Source organism: Suncus etruscus, chromosome 1 (assembly GCF_024139225.1).
Source record: "Suncus etruscus isolate mSunEtr1 chromosome 1, mSunEtr1.pri.cur, whole genome shotgun sequence".
Classification (NCBI taxonomy): Eukaryota; Metazoa; Chordata; class Mammalia; order Eulipotyphla; family Soricidae; genus Suncus; species Suncus etruscus.
In genome coordinates, this window is record NC_064848.1 from 55,277,497 (window position 1) to 55,294,553 (window position 17,057).

General features: G+C 33.2%; 1 protein-coding gene and 1 non-coding gene across 2 annotated transcripts in view; both read right to left on the minus strand.

Moving 5' to 3' along the window:
* Window positions 1-17,057, minus strand: part of LINGO2 (leucine rich repeat and Ig domain containing 2) — a 1,160,605-nt gene that overhangs the window by 137,192 nt on the left and 1,006,356 nt on the right. The window lies entirely within an intron of this gene.
* Window positions 13,089-13,250, minus strand: LOC126031459 (U1 spliceosomal RNA). The gene has a single exon (XR_007503334.1). It is a non-coding gene; the product is annotated as a U1 spliceosomal RNA (small nuclear RNA).

Consider the following 17,057-nt stretch of genomic DNA (forward strand, 5'->3'; position numbering starts at 1 on the left):
TGTGTTATTCATGTTCTTTAAGGTCATCAATGTCTCTGCTTGTTATTCTTACTATTTTACAGAATAACGATGCTTTGTTTACTCCTCAACTTTTATTACGGACCTAAGTTACTTACTATACTTAATAACACATTTTAAAATTATATACCTCATTGCCATTCTTCCTCACTGTCTAGAACTCTCACTTATTTATTTATTTGTTTTCTATTTTGTTTATTAAGTTATATCTGGGGCTGGAGTTATAGCTCAAGACTTGAACTCATAATTTGCATGCAGAAAGTCTGAGATCTATCTTTTCAAAAAGTATCACCTAAGTACTGCCAGGAGTGCTTCTTTCCCACTCAAAATTATTATCTGTAGATGTGCAATATGGACTCCAATCTTCTTGAGGCAGAACTCAGTTTCAAAATATGCAGAGCATAATAATTCATTTATCTTTTTTTTATTTCCCCCCTCCCTCTCAATAATTCATTGATCTTTTGCTTTGGAGTGACACCTGATAGTGCCAGGGTTTACTCTTGGCTCTTTACTCATGGGTCATTGCTGGTAGGGCTCTGGAGACAATATGGGGTGTCAATGATTGAACATGGGTTGTCCACATGCAAAACAGGCACCTTACCCACTGTACTCTTCAGTACCTATTCTGTATCTCTTCAGCCCTATTACATTTTTGGGGCATGTATAAACATAAAATATATTTTGGTAACAGGACATTTAAAATATTTTTGAGAAATTAAATATCAGCAACATGAACATATTGTCAATCACTTGTCACTAGTGATTTTTACATGGTTGAAAACACCTTGAGGGCCAGAGAATTAGCATGGAGGTAAGGCATTTGCCTTTTATGCAGGTTATTGGTTGAATCCCGGCATCCCATATGGTCCCCCGAGCCTGCCAGGAGCGATTTCTGAGCGTGGAGCCAGGAGTAACCCCTGATCACTGCCGGGTGTGACCCCCCCAAAAAAAATCCCACCTTGAAAATAAGTCATTATGGGGGCTGGAGCAATAGCGCAGTGTAGGGCATTTGCCTTGCATGGAGCTGACCCAGCATGGACCACAGTTTGATCCCCGGCCTCCCATATAGTCCCCAAGTAAGGGGCGATTTCTGAACGCCTAGCCAGGAGGAATCCCTGATCGTCACTGGGTGTGACCCAAAAACCAAAGGGAAAAAAAAAGAAAAAAGTCATTATGGGGACAGAGCAATAATGAAGCATAATGAAGGATATTTTTCTTGTATACAGCCAAACTGGTTAAATCCATAGTACCCTATATTTTTTCCTGAGTGTGCCAGAACTAGGAGTAAGCCCTGAGCAATGCCTAGTATGGCCCCCAAACAAACAAACAAACAAGAACAAAAATACAAAACCAAAATGAAATAAGTTAGTGATATACAGTGTCATGTGACAAATCTACTTAATAAATTATATACTGCTCACTGTTATTCTTTTGTCATTTGTGGACAGGCAGAGAAGAAAGAAAACAACCTGAGCTTAATCCCTTAGCATTTTTTCAAAAGGCTCACCCCTAGCATAACAAGAGTACTAGTAAATCAAAGTCAATGAGTAAAAACAATATCACCTAAGACATAAATAACACAAGCATTCCCTTGTACAATATCTTTAGTGACACCCTGTCAAGGATATTCACTGAGCTCAGAGAAATTATGACACAGGTCATTAGCAAAGAGCAAGAAAGTAGAAGAGCTAAAATTAAAACATTACTACAATGACAAAAATAAAGAACATAGTATGTGATATTTAAAGTATATAAACTCATAATAGCAGAATAACAGATTCTGAAGAAAAGAGCATAAGGAGAATACTGCTAGGCAATAGCAGAATATGGGAAATATTCTGGAAAAAAAAAGGACAGCATATCAAAGGAGTATGGAGTGTGGCTAATAAAAAAATATTAGAATCACCCAAGACTCTGAAGAACAAAAACTCAACAAAATAAATACATCAGGACTTGCCAGAATAATAGTGCAGCAGTAGGGCATTTGCTTTGCATGTAGCTGATCCAGGACAGACCTTGGTTTGATCCCCCAGCATCCCATATGGTCCCCCAAGCCAGGAGTGATTTCTGAGCACATAGCCAGGAGTAACCCCTGAGTGTCACCAGTGTGGCCCAAAAACAAAAAATAAATAAATAAATTCATCACCAAAAATATTTTATATATCTAGCTAGAATATCATTACATTTAAAGAATGATACAAAATGTCATGGACAGACAACAACTTAGGCAATTCAGAGCCTTGAAAGCAAATATAGAAGAAACAATAAAAGAGCTTTTCTAAAAGATAAGACAAACTTCCCAGTTTGTGGCATTGAGTGTTAACACTCACTAACGGTGCATATTTTTGTCCTCTACTAGATTAAGAAAAGTATATTTACTCCTAGTTTCCTAAAAATATTTATACATATTCAATAATGGATTAATGTCTATTTATATTGTTAAAATTATGGAGCAATTAATCATCTCAAATGACTTTTGTTGATTTTTTTCTAATAATTTCATATACTTTTCCTTTAAACTTTGTTGAAATAACTAAGACAAAGTAAGTATGTTATATGCCTATAAAGAGGGAAAGGCTGGTTGATGGGAGGGAATCTGAAGACACTGGTGAAAGGAGGGAGAACTGGTGGTTGGATTGATTTTGGAGTATTTCTTTAGAGTATTTCAACTCTATTTGAAAAAAAATTAAAAAGAAATATTATTAATAGATATACTATGCACTTACCAGGAGTTAACAATAGTAGGCCTAATAAAATCTCTGCTAACATTTTTGTTTGTTTTTAGGTGCTGGAGAGATACCCAAATTTACTCAGAACGTATTTTTGGTTTTGTTCTCAGAAATCCTTCTTGGTGGTGTTCAGGAACCATATGCAGTCAAGAAATAAAACATGTAAAGCAAGTATTTTAACCCTTGCATTATCTTTCCATCCCTCAGCTTATAGTTTTACTGGATCAGTGTGATAAGTTTCCATGAAAACAAACTATGCTCTTTGAAAATAAGAGAACTTCAATATTTATGCTACAGTTGAAATACATCTATGTCTGATTTTTTTTTTTTTTTGGTGGGGAAGCACACCCAGTGACGCTCAGGGGTTACTCCTGGCTATGCGCTCAGAAATTGGTCCTAGCTTGGGGGGCCATATGGGACGCCGGGGGATAGTACCGCGGTCCATAATAGGCTAGCGCGGGCAAGGCAGATGCCTTACCATTTTTGCCACTGCTCGGGGCTGATGTCTGTTCTTATTGAACATGTGCTGTGAAGCTAGTTGTGTTTACTGCTAGCTATCTATACTAAACAGTTTCTTTGTTTTATGGAATGCTTCTCTTGAAACTGTGGTTCACAGTATTGTATAGATTAAATATAATAGCAATAAATTAAATCTTAGATAAGAACATTAATTTTGAGATACAAATGATCTGGTACAAATCATGAATCTTTAATGGCATAAAATTAGTGCCATTATGTTACAAATTAAAAATTTATAATTCATTTAGCACTATATAAACTTCTTTGATCATTAAAAAAATCCTAGGACATAGATATATTGTATATTCTAATCTTTGTTTATAGATAAGGAAACAGTATATAAGAGAGTTAAATTAACTTTCCTATAGACACACAGCTGAAATTTTATCCCTATAATACATGACTTAATTCTTTCAATTATGAACTTAATAGTAAACATGACCTCTGTAAACTTAGTCGGAAAAATTGCAGCACAATGCTTTTAAGCATTGATTATATCTCTGGGAAGAGTAAAGCCTCTGGTGCTTCAAGAGTATGTTTATTTACATCTTGTTCAAATCTCTAAATTGCCCAGACTTCAGGGAGTCACATTTTTCTTTCTCATTCATTCATTAATGCAAGCATGCTGGCTTAATTCAGTCTGCCATAACAAAATGTGAGTAGACTGCATGGCTTAAACAATACATTATTTATCAGTCATTGAAACAGGAAAGTCTAAGGTCAAGATACCAATAAAGTAAAATTCATTCTGAGTCCCTTTCTCTATATGTGTCTGCCATCTCACTGTATATTAGTATAATTTGTCTATGCCTAACTCCTAGGTGTTGAGAGGATGAGAGAAGAAAGCCTAATCTCATTGAATAGTTCTATCCTTGTGATATCATCAACCACAAATTGTTACTTCAAAATGTCATCTGCAAATCTACCACACTGGGTTAAGAGCTTCAATACATAAATTTGGAGGAAAACTAGTAGGATTACTAGGAAATTTACTAGGAAATCTAGTAATCATTAAGGACTTAGTTGTAGTAAGTTAAACTCATTTAAGATTAGAGGGTCGGAGAAATAGCATAGCAGTAGGGCATTTTCCTGCATGCAGCCAGTCCTGGACAGAAAATGGTTCGAATCCCAGCATCCCATATGGTTCCCTGTTCCTGCCAGGAGTGATATCTGAGTGCAGAGCCAGAAGTAACCCCTAAGCACCACAAAAATAAAACAAAACAAAACAAAAACAACAAAACAAGAAGATTGAAGAATGCCATATATGCTACAATTTAATCTTCAAAAACTATGTCATAAGATAAACAAGAAAAACTCTCATTTTTATATTCTATACTAGGAAGCTTATTTTCAGAGATGAATGGTGAGAACTTCTGTAGATAATGTAACACTTTTCAGAAAACACAAGACAACTTAAGGGATACAAAGGCATTCATTAATGTAAAATATTAACAGAGGATCTATAATCCTGTAACAGCACTGGATATACAGCAGTGGATAAAACAAAATGAATTATGATGCCACTTTGAAGCTTATATTCTATAGACCTTTTACTCCAAAAATATAATTTAGGTGGGTACATACTTCAAAGGTAGTTTGTTTTTAGGCAAAGGAGAGAAACTTACTTAATATTTTCTTGTATGGACACTAAAACTTAGGAAAGAAGCCGAATATATAGAGAAATAGAAGATAATAATACACCCAAAGGGCCAGGGCATAGCACAACGGGTTAGAGCACATGCAGCAACTTCTGACCCAGAAGTAGGCCCTGTTTTGATTCCCTAATAAAAACAATCAAAAATTCATCTGAACATATATTGTGTGCTATTTTAAAAATTGCAAACATGGGGCCAGAGAGATAGCATGGAGGTAAGGGGTTTGCCTTTCATGCAGAAGGTCATTGGTTCGAATCCTGACATTCCAAATGGCCCCCGAGCCTGCCAGGAGCGATTTCCGAGCTTGGAGCCAGGAGTAACCACTGAGCACTGCTGAGTGTGACCCCCAAAATATAAATAAGTAAGTAAGTAAATAAATAAATAAATAAATAAATAAATAAATAAAAATGCAAACATGTTCCATGTAGGAAAACTTCAAAAATATCTTCATAGAATTGTAACTCTTGAAGTTTGTAAGTTAGATAAAATAAAAATGAAATTGTGGAAGGAAAAAAGAGGGTCCACAATACTGTCAGTTCTTTCAGAAAGGTGTTTTAGTCCCTATTATGAAGTGGTTAGAATACTAACTGGTTATATTTAGTGTTTAATTTTTATTAAGTCAGAAAAATATAGCTGAATTATATATATATATAGCTCATATTATATGTAACTCAAAATATAACTCCAAAATATAATTGCATACTAAAGAGATTTATAAACTCCTAAATGTGTCTATGGGAGCAATCATGATAAAATTAGATTTTCAATGCAGAAGTTAGGCCTATTTTAATTTTCTGCCCCCAAATTATAACATAGATGCTTGTATCTATACTTGATAAATAAGAAACTGAAAGAATATGTATACCCTGACTTGACAGCCAAAAAATGATAAAATCATTTTATAAAGAGAATAGATATTATACATCTAAAATATCTGACTGAAAGCTTAAATTCTTTTTGCTTTAGAAATAAATGTTTAGGGCCTGGAGAGATAGCACAGGGGCATTTGCCTTGCAAGCAGCCAAAGGTGGTTGGTTCGAATCCCGGTGTCCCATATGGTCCTGCCAGGAGCTATTTATGAACAGACAGCCAGGAGTAACCCCTGAGCACCGCTGGGTGTGACCCCAAAACAAAACAAAACAAAACAAAAAAAGAAAGAAAGAAATGTTTAGGTATAAGTAAGTTTATCATATAAAGTACAATTATAGTTATATTTGATATTCCAAAGTAAAAAATTTAAACAAAGGTCATCAATCAAACAATTATGAGTCTAAACTATTTAACTCTCAATGTATTTATATCCTGTTACATGCTGTGTAATTTCTCACAAGATATTCAAGTAGTAGTTTGGGAAGAACAGGCTTTATTGAAGCAAGCAATGCCAATCTGATCCATATTATCTTTTTACACATAAGTTGTTATCTACAAAGATCCTCTCTTTTATTCACCAAGCACAAATTTATTCCAAATGAAAATTTCCTCCATTCCTGAAAGTCCAGCATATTTGTATTTGCTAATGTCTGCAGCTGATGTGTTGTGTGCATTGTGAACAATCAGAAGAAAGCTTTAATTTTCTAGTCTGCATTCTGAACTCCACCTTTAGTGAAAACAAACAACTAAAACACATACCTTTCAACCTTCCTTTTCAGAGTAATCCCTGGAAGTGGACATAAAAGAGAATATTAGGTAGAATTCACATCCCTTTGCCTTAGAACATCCCTCAATGATGAATTTCAGCAGAAACAAAAGCTTTCAAAATCCCCCCTCCCCATCTTTTACTTTCTGAAGTGATTGCTCAGAAAAGAAATCAGTCTTGACAACACAAAGTAAAACTTCACCTGTCAGGCCAAAAGGTTTTAGTACAATTTCTGTGGCCTGAAGAATCATATATGCCTTCTCAGCAGGACATCAAAATATTCCATTTCCTGGCTTGAGTTTTTAAATAATAGCTACTTGGTAAAAGAAGAAGAAGCAGCAGAAATTCTCACTCTGTTTTTTTTTAATTGCACCCTCAGCACAGCAGGAATACAGAAAATATCTTTTGTATATTTCATTTATAACTTTCCCAGTTTTTTTTTAATATTTTCCAGTTTTTTGTTTATTTTATTTAGAATTTTCCCTGTTCTTAAAGTCTAACTCAAATATTTTTACATTGGGGACTTGCAGACTGTTCAAAGTATCTGAAACAACACTAATTTAAGACCATTTCATTCTTAATCAAAATGTTTTAATCGCACACTCTGCTTAGCTGAGTTTAGCTGTTCTATCTCAACGCAATCTGTTTTCCAGATTTTCCAAGCCACTCTCTTGATTTTTCAGAGGATCCACCAGCATTTGATGAAGAAAAAAAAATACATTTAAGTCCAATCCTGCTCAAGACAAGAAGCTTAGCAGAACCACCTCAAAGTGCTCACTTAATTTCTCTGATTTTTTTATTCCTTTGTTTGTGAAATAGGGATACAAATAACTGCCTAACCCCATTATGTGGTAGAAGTGCCATAATTTCACATATGTGAAAGAGTTAGATAAATTAGAAAAGTGTTTAATAAAAATATAATTAAAAAGCTTAATAGTTAATAAATTAAATCTCTACTGCTCTTTCCTGGCACCCAGTTTCTATATCTACTTTAGCTATAGAAATTAACCCTTTACAGCATGGCAACATCTGTGACTAGATCAGTGATAGAGAAACTATGCATGGGCGATGAGAATTCCTTATTAGTATTTAGGGACCACTGGGTGGTCACACTGGATAATCAGGCTTAATTGGCTAGTATCTATCCAATAATATGATATTACATACTAGGTTGGAATTCAGAGCATCCTGCATGCATATCATGGGCTGCTATTGTCTCAGTTCTTCTAAGAAGAACATTTAAAAAAAATCATAAGACTGCTCTCTGTCACACTTCACCAAGTGAGATCAATATCCACCCTCTACACCAAACCTCTGACATTTCCAAGGACACACACTCACAAATCCTGAAGCTCATCGCTTCAGACAATTCCTCATCAAATTTCGCACTACTCATAGTTATACTTCCTATCACTGAGTGAAGACCGAGAAGAAAGCAAAAGAGCAATTCTGGGGCAAATTTCTCAGAGTACCAGGAAGGCTAACTACAAAAAAGTCACCCTCAGCATAGCAGGAACATCACAAAATTAATGGGAAAGACACATAAATGTCCTCAAGTTCAATGAGAGAAAACAAAAATACAGAAGGCTCAACCTCAGCCAGTACCAAGGAGCTCAGTAAATCCTTAATGCCTTTAGTGACATCATGATGAGGACATTTAAGGAGCTCAAAGCAACAATGGCATAGACAGCAGAGTAGAAAAAAGTAGAAGAGCCAAAATGAGAAAACTTTAAGGAGAAATGAAGAGTAGAGTTGTGATATATAACTCAAAATATATGTATATGTACATATATAACTCTATATGTATACATTTGTGTATGTATATATACATGTATGTGTATGTATATATGTATATAGATCTGGACAGAATAACAGCAGCTAAGGAAAAGATGAGGCACATCAAGACAAGATGGAAGAAGCTGCTAGAAAACAACTTATGTGAAAAAGTCTAAAAAGAAAAGAAAAGAACATCCAAAAACCAGAAAACTATTGGATTTTGAGTTCAAGAAGAGAAATATAAGAATCATGAAAGTTCCTGATGAACAGTGAGGTATGTTCAAAGAAGGAACAAAAAAAGAATAATTAAGAATTCCAAGAGTTGAGGAATACAGGCACACAAAACCAAGAAGCCCAAAGGGTTTCAGTAAAATAGAACCAAATAGTAAGAATCTGAGACACATTATACTCATTGCAAAACTTTATAATAATATTTCTTTTATAATTAAAGCTATAATATGATCATGTGAGATTTCTAACATCCATAGAGATTCTAATTACAATCTTTTATTTATCAATGCAGACACTTAAACAGAATCTATAATAGTTGCTAACACAAAGTCAGTGTTTTCTTTCTTACAATAAAATAAATACCTTTCTACTTCTGTAGGCCTCTTTAGATTCTCTTCCTATATTTTTCTTAACTCCCTTCAGTTTTACTAAACTTTTCTAAATCTTACTAAATCTTTTAGTTCTAATGTATTTCATGTGAATTTTTTTTAATTTTGTTTGAGGTTTTTAGATCACACTGACTGTGCTTAGGGCTTATTCCTGACTGTTCCTTCAGAATCATTTCTTGTGGGGGTTGGGTGATCATATGTGGTGTCAGGAATCAAACCCCAGGCCTTGTGTGTGAAAGGCAAACACCCAACCTGCTCTCTAATCTCTATCTCTCATTTCATCTAAATCTTAGTATACAGTTTCTGAAAAATTATTTACTTTGTCAATTTGTCATTGATTTACATATTAGTAGAACTCTAGGATATTAGCTATATTTACCTATATGAGTAGGTATTATCACAATTCTAGATTAAAAAAAAGAATCAGTAAGAAAATTAAAAAAATTATCAAAGTCATAAGAAAGGAAGTTTTTGTTTATAGATCTGAGCTGACATACAGTTGGAGGGTGAGAAATGTACTTGGGACCCTAGTAGAGGGAAGCGAATAATCTGATGTGTGTGGTTTTGAAATGATATATCCATGAAAAAATATCTTTACTGTTATTGTAAATCCCTATATCATAATTATAATATTGGTTAATATTATAATCAATATATTAATTAATTACTAATGAGTATCAATTGATGTTAATTATTAATTAACATTATTAATAATACATGATCAATATGATTTTTTGTATTTGTTTGATGTAAGATAGTCTTTTGTTAATTTGTTTTTGGCAGTGCTATGGAATAATTCCTGGCTTTGTGCTCAGAAATTACACCTCGCAGGCTCAGGGGACCATTTGGGATGCTGGGGATCAAACCGGGTCGGGTAGAGCCCGTGCAGAACAAACACCATACCCAATATGCTATATATAACTCTGGCCCTTAAGCAAGATAGTCCTTATTGACACTAAGAAAGATGTGAAGGGACAGAAAGAGAGAAAGTATCAGTTCAAGAGACAATACAGCCTTCTCCAGAGTAGAAAAAGTAAACAAAATAAAAGTACAAGCTAAGTGAAATACGTGTTCAAGGGAAAACATGAGTTTGAAGAGCAAACCTCAACAAAAATTTTTTTAAGTATTTTTATAAAACAATACTTATATATCCATTGCATGCAGATATACATGTTTGTATATGCATTTATATGTATTTTTGCTCACATTTTCTAAGATCAATTTACATATAGTATTTAATTTATCTGAGTTATACTTCACTCAGATTTATGGTTTTCCAACCAATATTGTTCTTAATACCATCAATTACATTTAAAAATGTTTATTTTAACATTTTCAAAGCTTTTTATAAAAGGGTATTAAACTACTCTCTCCAATATAGTTCAAGATATTTGTATTTTGCTAGTTCTAAGTTTGGATTTCTTACCATTGAAGCCTTTCAAAGAGGATAAATGGAAATCATTCTTTCCTTAAATGATTCTTTGAAATATTAAGAAGATTTCATTGTGAGTCATAAAACTAAAAATAATAACTAATTTTATTTTTTAAATCAGACACTGACATTTGTATCACAACTACTGACCAGAGTGAAAGAAAGGTAATTTACTGAAAGACCCACTTTGATTTTAGAGAGAACAAAATGTGAAAAATGTATTCTAGAAATAATAAATGCTTCATTTTTCTTTTTTTATTTTTGTTCTTTTAGTTCTTTTAGTTTTAGTTCTTTTAGTTGGGGGGAGGCACACTCGGCAACGCTCAGGGGTTACTCCTGGCTCTGATATCAGAAATAGCTTCTGATAGTTTCAGGGGAGCATAAGGTATGCAGGGGGTTCAAACCCACGTCAGTCCTGGATCAGCCGCATGCAAGGCAAACGCCCTAATGCTTAATTTTTCTTAATATATCATTATGTTTGGTTCTTGCAATAGTGATAGAAATCATTCTATTTGTTTTATACTGACGTGGCAGGAAATGGTGAGGTTCTAGCATATTTAGCATGCACTAACATTTAATGTCAGGCATTTATCTGCAGATCTTTATTTTAACCATCTATCATACCATGCATATACTGGACACTTCAGCTAGGCACAATACCTACAGGCAGAAAAATATGGCATCTGCTTTCCTGAACACCAAAACTCATAATGTGTGCTCCTAACACACCAAGAAGATATTTGATTTATACAGTACATAGAAGACTGATGTAGGAAAAAAATCATAAATTAGCTTATTTGAACACTTTAGTTAATCTATAAAAAAAAACATATTGGGAAGATTATTACATTAATCAGGACTATTAACGTGCAATCATTAGTGATAATGCTATGTATTGCATGTAGAATTTTCTTTTTCGTTGTTTTAGGGCCACCCCTTATAGTGCTCAGGGCTTACTCCTGGCACTGCATTCAGGGATCATTCCTGGTAGTGCAAGATGAACAACATGTGATATCAGAGATTGAACCTGGGTCAGCCACTGTTAAGGCAAGCTCATTACCCACAGTCTTATCACTCTGACACTACATGTTGTTGTTTTTTTATTTATTATTTGGTGGGGCATACCCAATGACGCTCAGGGGTTACTCCTAGCTCTGGGTTGGGGAATCGATGAGTGGTCCATCCTAGTCATGACTCTGGCCCCAAGTTGGTTTTTTTAATCTGGAATTATTTATGAAGAAATTTTAATTAAAAACAAACAAACAAACAAACAAACAAAACACTGTCAGGGCCGAAGTAGTGGCGCAGCAGTAGTGTGTTTGCCTTATGCGTATCTGACCTAGAATAGACCGTGGTTCGATCCCCAAGGGTCCCAAATGGTCTCCCAAACCAGGAAAATTTCTGAGTGCATAACCAGGAGTACCCCCTGAGCATCACCAGGTGTGGCCCAAAACCCAAAAACCAAAGAAAACAACAACAACAAAACACTGTCAACTTTAGTAAATTCAAAGATTTATGTTATGTTAATTTTATTTGAATTATTTTATTCTGTTAATGTAAATGATAAAGGTGACAAATAAGCTATAACCATTTTTATTCTATTTAATACTTATAACATTGTATTATAATGTACTATAGTTATAATTTATGAAGTGTTTAAAGAGATAGCATATTAGGAAACAGGGTACCATTCAAGCCTCATATAAAAGCATTCCTGTCACTCCTTTTCAGAGATCATGTGCATTAAAAATGTTTGATTATACCCAGGATTTATTCATAGTTATAATGCATATTATGGAAGCTGAAATATTGTTTAGTTTTGCATATTTTTAAATTTTATATAAGAAATGTCAATGTATATTCATTGTCTCCTGACTTTTATTCTTATGATTTTTCTTTTCAACTTTATGTTATGAGATTTATGCTGATATAAGTAGATATTTCACTCATTTCACTGATATTTAGTTAACACTGCTCTAAAATGTGTCTACTCATTTTTCTGTAGATGAATATTGTGTTATTTCCAATTATTCTGTTGCATAATGATTCTATTGTGCATATGTAGAAGTTTTTTAGGGCTTTTATCTAAATGTATAGTTTCCAGGTCATTATATATGTACACAGTTATCCTATTGATAATTTACATATGGAGCAGAAATATAAAAAGTGCTAAATTTTTAGATCTTACTATTATTCGACTTTATGATAGTATTAGCTATACCTCATTGTGAATTATATATAACAATTATTTATATTGCCACAAATCATCTTGCATTTTTTCTTTTTCTTTTCCTAATCTTCTTTCATCTCTTATATATATATTTTTTTCTTTTTTTTCTTTACTTTTTGTTTTTGTTTTTGGGCCACACCCAGTGATGGTCAGGGGTTACTCCTGGCTATGCGCTCAGAAGTCGCTCCTGGCTTGGGGGACCATATGGGACACCAGGGGATCGAACCAGGGTCCATCCAAGGCTAGCGCAGGCAAGGCAGGCACCTTACCTCTAGCGCCACTGCTCGGCCCCTCTCTTATATATTTTAATTATAGTACACTTTTAATTTTAATTGGAATCAATTTTATTGTTTAATTGTTTATATTGTTTAATTGGAAATTATATTGTTTTCTTTATTTGAATAATTTTCTTATTAAAAACTATATTTTTTCTTTCTTTCTTTCTTTCTTTTATTATTATTCTTATTTTTTGTAAGGGGAGAGCGCGAACACAGTCCCACACTACCACAAATTATGCAGTCAAGTCCCACATTTTGGGAAATTGCAGGGATCAGCACACCGGGAGTGCAATGGGTGAGCCTCGTCCTGGGGAAACTACCTTTGTGATTATGGTATCTTTCCTGCCAGGTAAGTATTTATTTATTAGTGGGAGGTTGGCGCTCAGGGGTCATTCCTGGCTCTGTGCTCAAAATCACTCCTGGCTGGTTCTGGGGACCATATGGGATAATGGGAATCTAACTGGGATCTTTTTGTGGTTGGCCACTCCAGCCCTATTGTTTTAAATTTATTTATTTATTATTGGGGGGGGGGCACAAAGGGATGACCCTTTCTGGTACTTGGGAAGACCATATGTGGTACTGGAATCCTAGCAAGGTCAGCCCCAGTAAGGGAAGTGCCTTAATACCTATACTATCAACTCTAGTCCTTGAACAACAACAACAACAACAAAAATTGAGAGCTATACTTGGCTGTGCTCAGGGTTTTCTTTTGACATTGACATTGTGGAGGACCACAAGTATCATATGTAGGACTAGAAATCAATCCTAGGTCAAGGTTTCTGTTAGGCAAGCACCTTACCTTACTGTACTATTGGGCCCTTATTTATATTTCTATACATCAATTCCATCCTATTAGTATGTATAAACAAATAATCCCCAACATTATAAAAAAACAATGAAAAATTTTAAAGTGATTCAGCATTTACCTTGTGCTTAATAGTAAACATATATCCAATTCTGAATCCCTTCTGATTTAAAAATTAGTCCTACAAATTAGACATTATGTTTCTTTGAATTTCAAAGTAAATTGACTTAAATCTTCAACATATACCATTTATTTGCTCACTTTCATCTTCTAATCTCAGACTTTACCATGCTATTAATTCTTTCTGATATACATTCTTTAGAAGTAAAATTCTTCGGTTGGCAAACCTGAATTTTAAATTTTTCTGTAATTGAATTTATTTTAGTTGTCTCTTTAAAACAGAATCCCATTCAGTTTAAAGTTTTATATTGACAGCTAGCTTTTATAGCACATTAAAGATGCCTTCTTATAGCTTTTTGGATTCCACAATTGCTGTGGAAAAGTTACCTGTACTCACTATTGATGCTTTGTAGACAAGTTATCTTTTCCCTCTGACTGCTTTTAAGTAGTAAATCAAGAATTTAATTCCTAAAATTCTAAAGCCTATTCTTCATTGTAACTTTTGGTCTTTAACAAAAGGTATTGGAAACTGTGTAGTGAAGTTGGAAATAATAAATACATAATGAAGGCAGCATGCAGAGTTCTTTTTTCATGAACATTTTTACAAGATTGAGTTTAGTATGCACTTACTACTTACTTGTAGAGCAAATGAGTGAGGAATCAATCCAAAACTTACCCAAAAATTTTCAACAGGAAATAAAAATTTAGTAAGTCCTGACAAAAGGATTGGGAGCAATGAATATGATTAATTCATTCTAAGAAAAACACACTTAAATTTTCTTTCATCTACTCAGTGTGCCTTCCTAAGATATGTTTACAATGCATATTCTATTCTATAAGAATCAAAATTTAATGCTTATAAAATATACGTAAGTATATTATTTTTAGCCATATTTATTCACTCATGAATTTATTTATTTACTCAAAGTTTTATGATGTTCTATGTTCCAGGGACTCATGTTTCTATCTAATTAAATGAATCGAAACTATTCCATTTTTTTATACAAAGAATAAAAATTGCTCATGAAGAAATCACAAGTATATTATCTGATCACTGGGGAAGAACATTTTCATTAGTATGTCAATTCTAATGAGTAAAAAAGTTGCAAAAATTAATAATCAAAATGTATTCCAGTGTTACAAAAAGATTTTTTAATGTCACCTTATTCTTTGACTTAGTTGCCAAAAAAATAAGTAAAGGGGGAAGAACATTCTTTCTGATGATACATGATTACTCAAATTTTACTTATTTCTATTTATCAAAATTAATATATTTCACTACTTTTCTGTATGAAAATACTTGATTTGATGATTAGGCAGTTAAGTGTGGTAATGTCACAACTTTATTTAAAAATACAGGCACAATATTTTGTAAAGCCTCAAAAATAAATATATCCCACTTTTTGTATTAAAATTGTCATAAAATCTACAACAATTTTTACAGGCAAATAAAACATTTGTAATTTATCTGTCATATTTTGTTTAAGTGATTATATATTATTCATTTTTTGAAATTTAAAGCATAATAAAACAAACAAAATATGGTTTTTACTCTAACATGCTGTTAAAGTACTGACAAAGAAAGTACAACTTTGTGTCTTACTTTGAGTCTGTCTCTGCCAATGAGAAGAATGGTTAGGCTGGCAAATGATTTGTAAGAGAAAATTGAAGTAAATAATGATGAACTGTCTTCAGAAAATAAGTACATCTATCCCAAATTAAACTTTAACTGCAAATAAGGATCATAAAATAGAAATATTTAAGGAATATGTTTAGTGGAACATATATTAAATAATTGATTGAGAAAATAGCTTGAGCTTAAAAATATCTTACGTGAGCTTAGAGAAGAGCCTAACTGATTTTAAAAATCTACCTAAAATGTTTTTGAAACAAAGAAAAAAATAACAATCTATATTTTTAATTACATAATAATTTAATTTACTGACCCATTTTAATTTAGAATTAAAATCACTAGACTTTTCATGTTATGATATTTTATAGACATACTGGAAACTTATTTTAGATACAGTTTATAAAATATGGGAATTAAAATAAGGTTTATTTATTCTGAACCCATATATAGAGGATGAATAATTAATAACAGCCAGCCTGAATTTTGATAGGTAACAAGAGGATTTGAGCAATTGCTCTAGTGAAATTGTGAAGACATTCATGTGATTGGTTCTCAACTGACAAACGTTTTTAAATTAAGACTTAGGTTAAACATATTGGTTAGAGTTGTAGGTGATAATAACTGTAAAAATAGAAATAGTAGAGTCAGGCTTCTAAAAATCTCAACAGCCTAGAAAAGTGAAATGTCAGAGAGATAATTGAAAAGTCTTGAAGATAGGCATAACATACTAAGTAAAATTTAACAAATTAGTTGGTAAAATTAGAAATTAGAAAGAATATTCAAGAAATGAAAGTTAAGATATAAAGCTATTTATTGTTTTACTGCCTATATTAAAAAGATCCCAAGAAAGATTTGCTATGCAGAAGTTAAATTCTCCAAAGATGCAGCATACTATTGTGGGATTTCTCTCTTCTTTCAGCTATCTAAAATATCTTAAAAAGCTACCATCTCTTTATTATACATTTTGATGATTTTAAATTTTGTCTATTCTTAAGCACACACTGCAACACACTTTTGGTTTTATTAGAATATAGTAATGATGATTTCTCATAACTTCTTTTCTCCCTGCCAACTTGTTAAAACTTGTTGTTCTTTTCAAGGACAGATGCCAAAGTTTGGAGGTTGAACTGCCTCAAGAGTCTTCATGTGTCTCTTTTCTCTATAATTATGAGCTCCTCAGGTGATCTAATTCAGTTCCAGGTTTTAAATGCAATTTGCATGATGACACAGACATTTACATATTAAACTCTGATCTTCCTGCTTATCTCCAGATTTACATATCTGAATCCTTGACATCTTCATTCAAATGTCCTGTTAGTTAAACATAATAGGACGCCAAACAAACCGTGTGGTATTTCCTTCTATTCAGCTGTCATATGTATAATACATCTCAATAAATAGCCTCATCCATCATCCACCATTATTCAAGTAAAAGACTCAAGTATTTTCTTTGATATGTCTTCTTATGTTCTGCTGATCATGAAGTCTGTCAGATATACCTCCAAAGTAACTCTTGGTAACAAGCAAGTCTGCCCAATTTCATTGTTCCACTCATCGCCTATGCTCAACATTTCCCTTTATTTCTAAAACCTTCTATGGGTTTTCT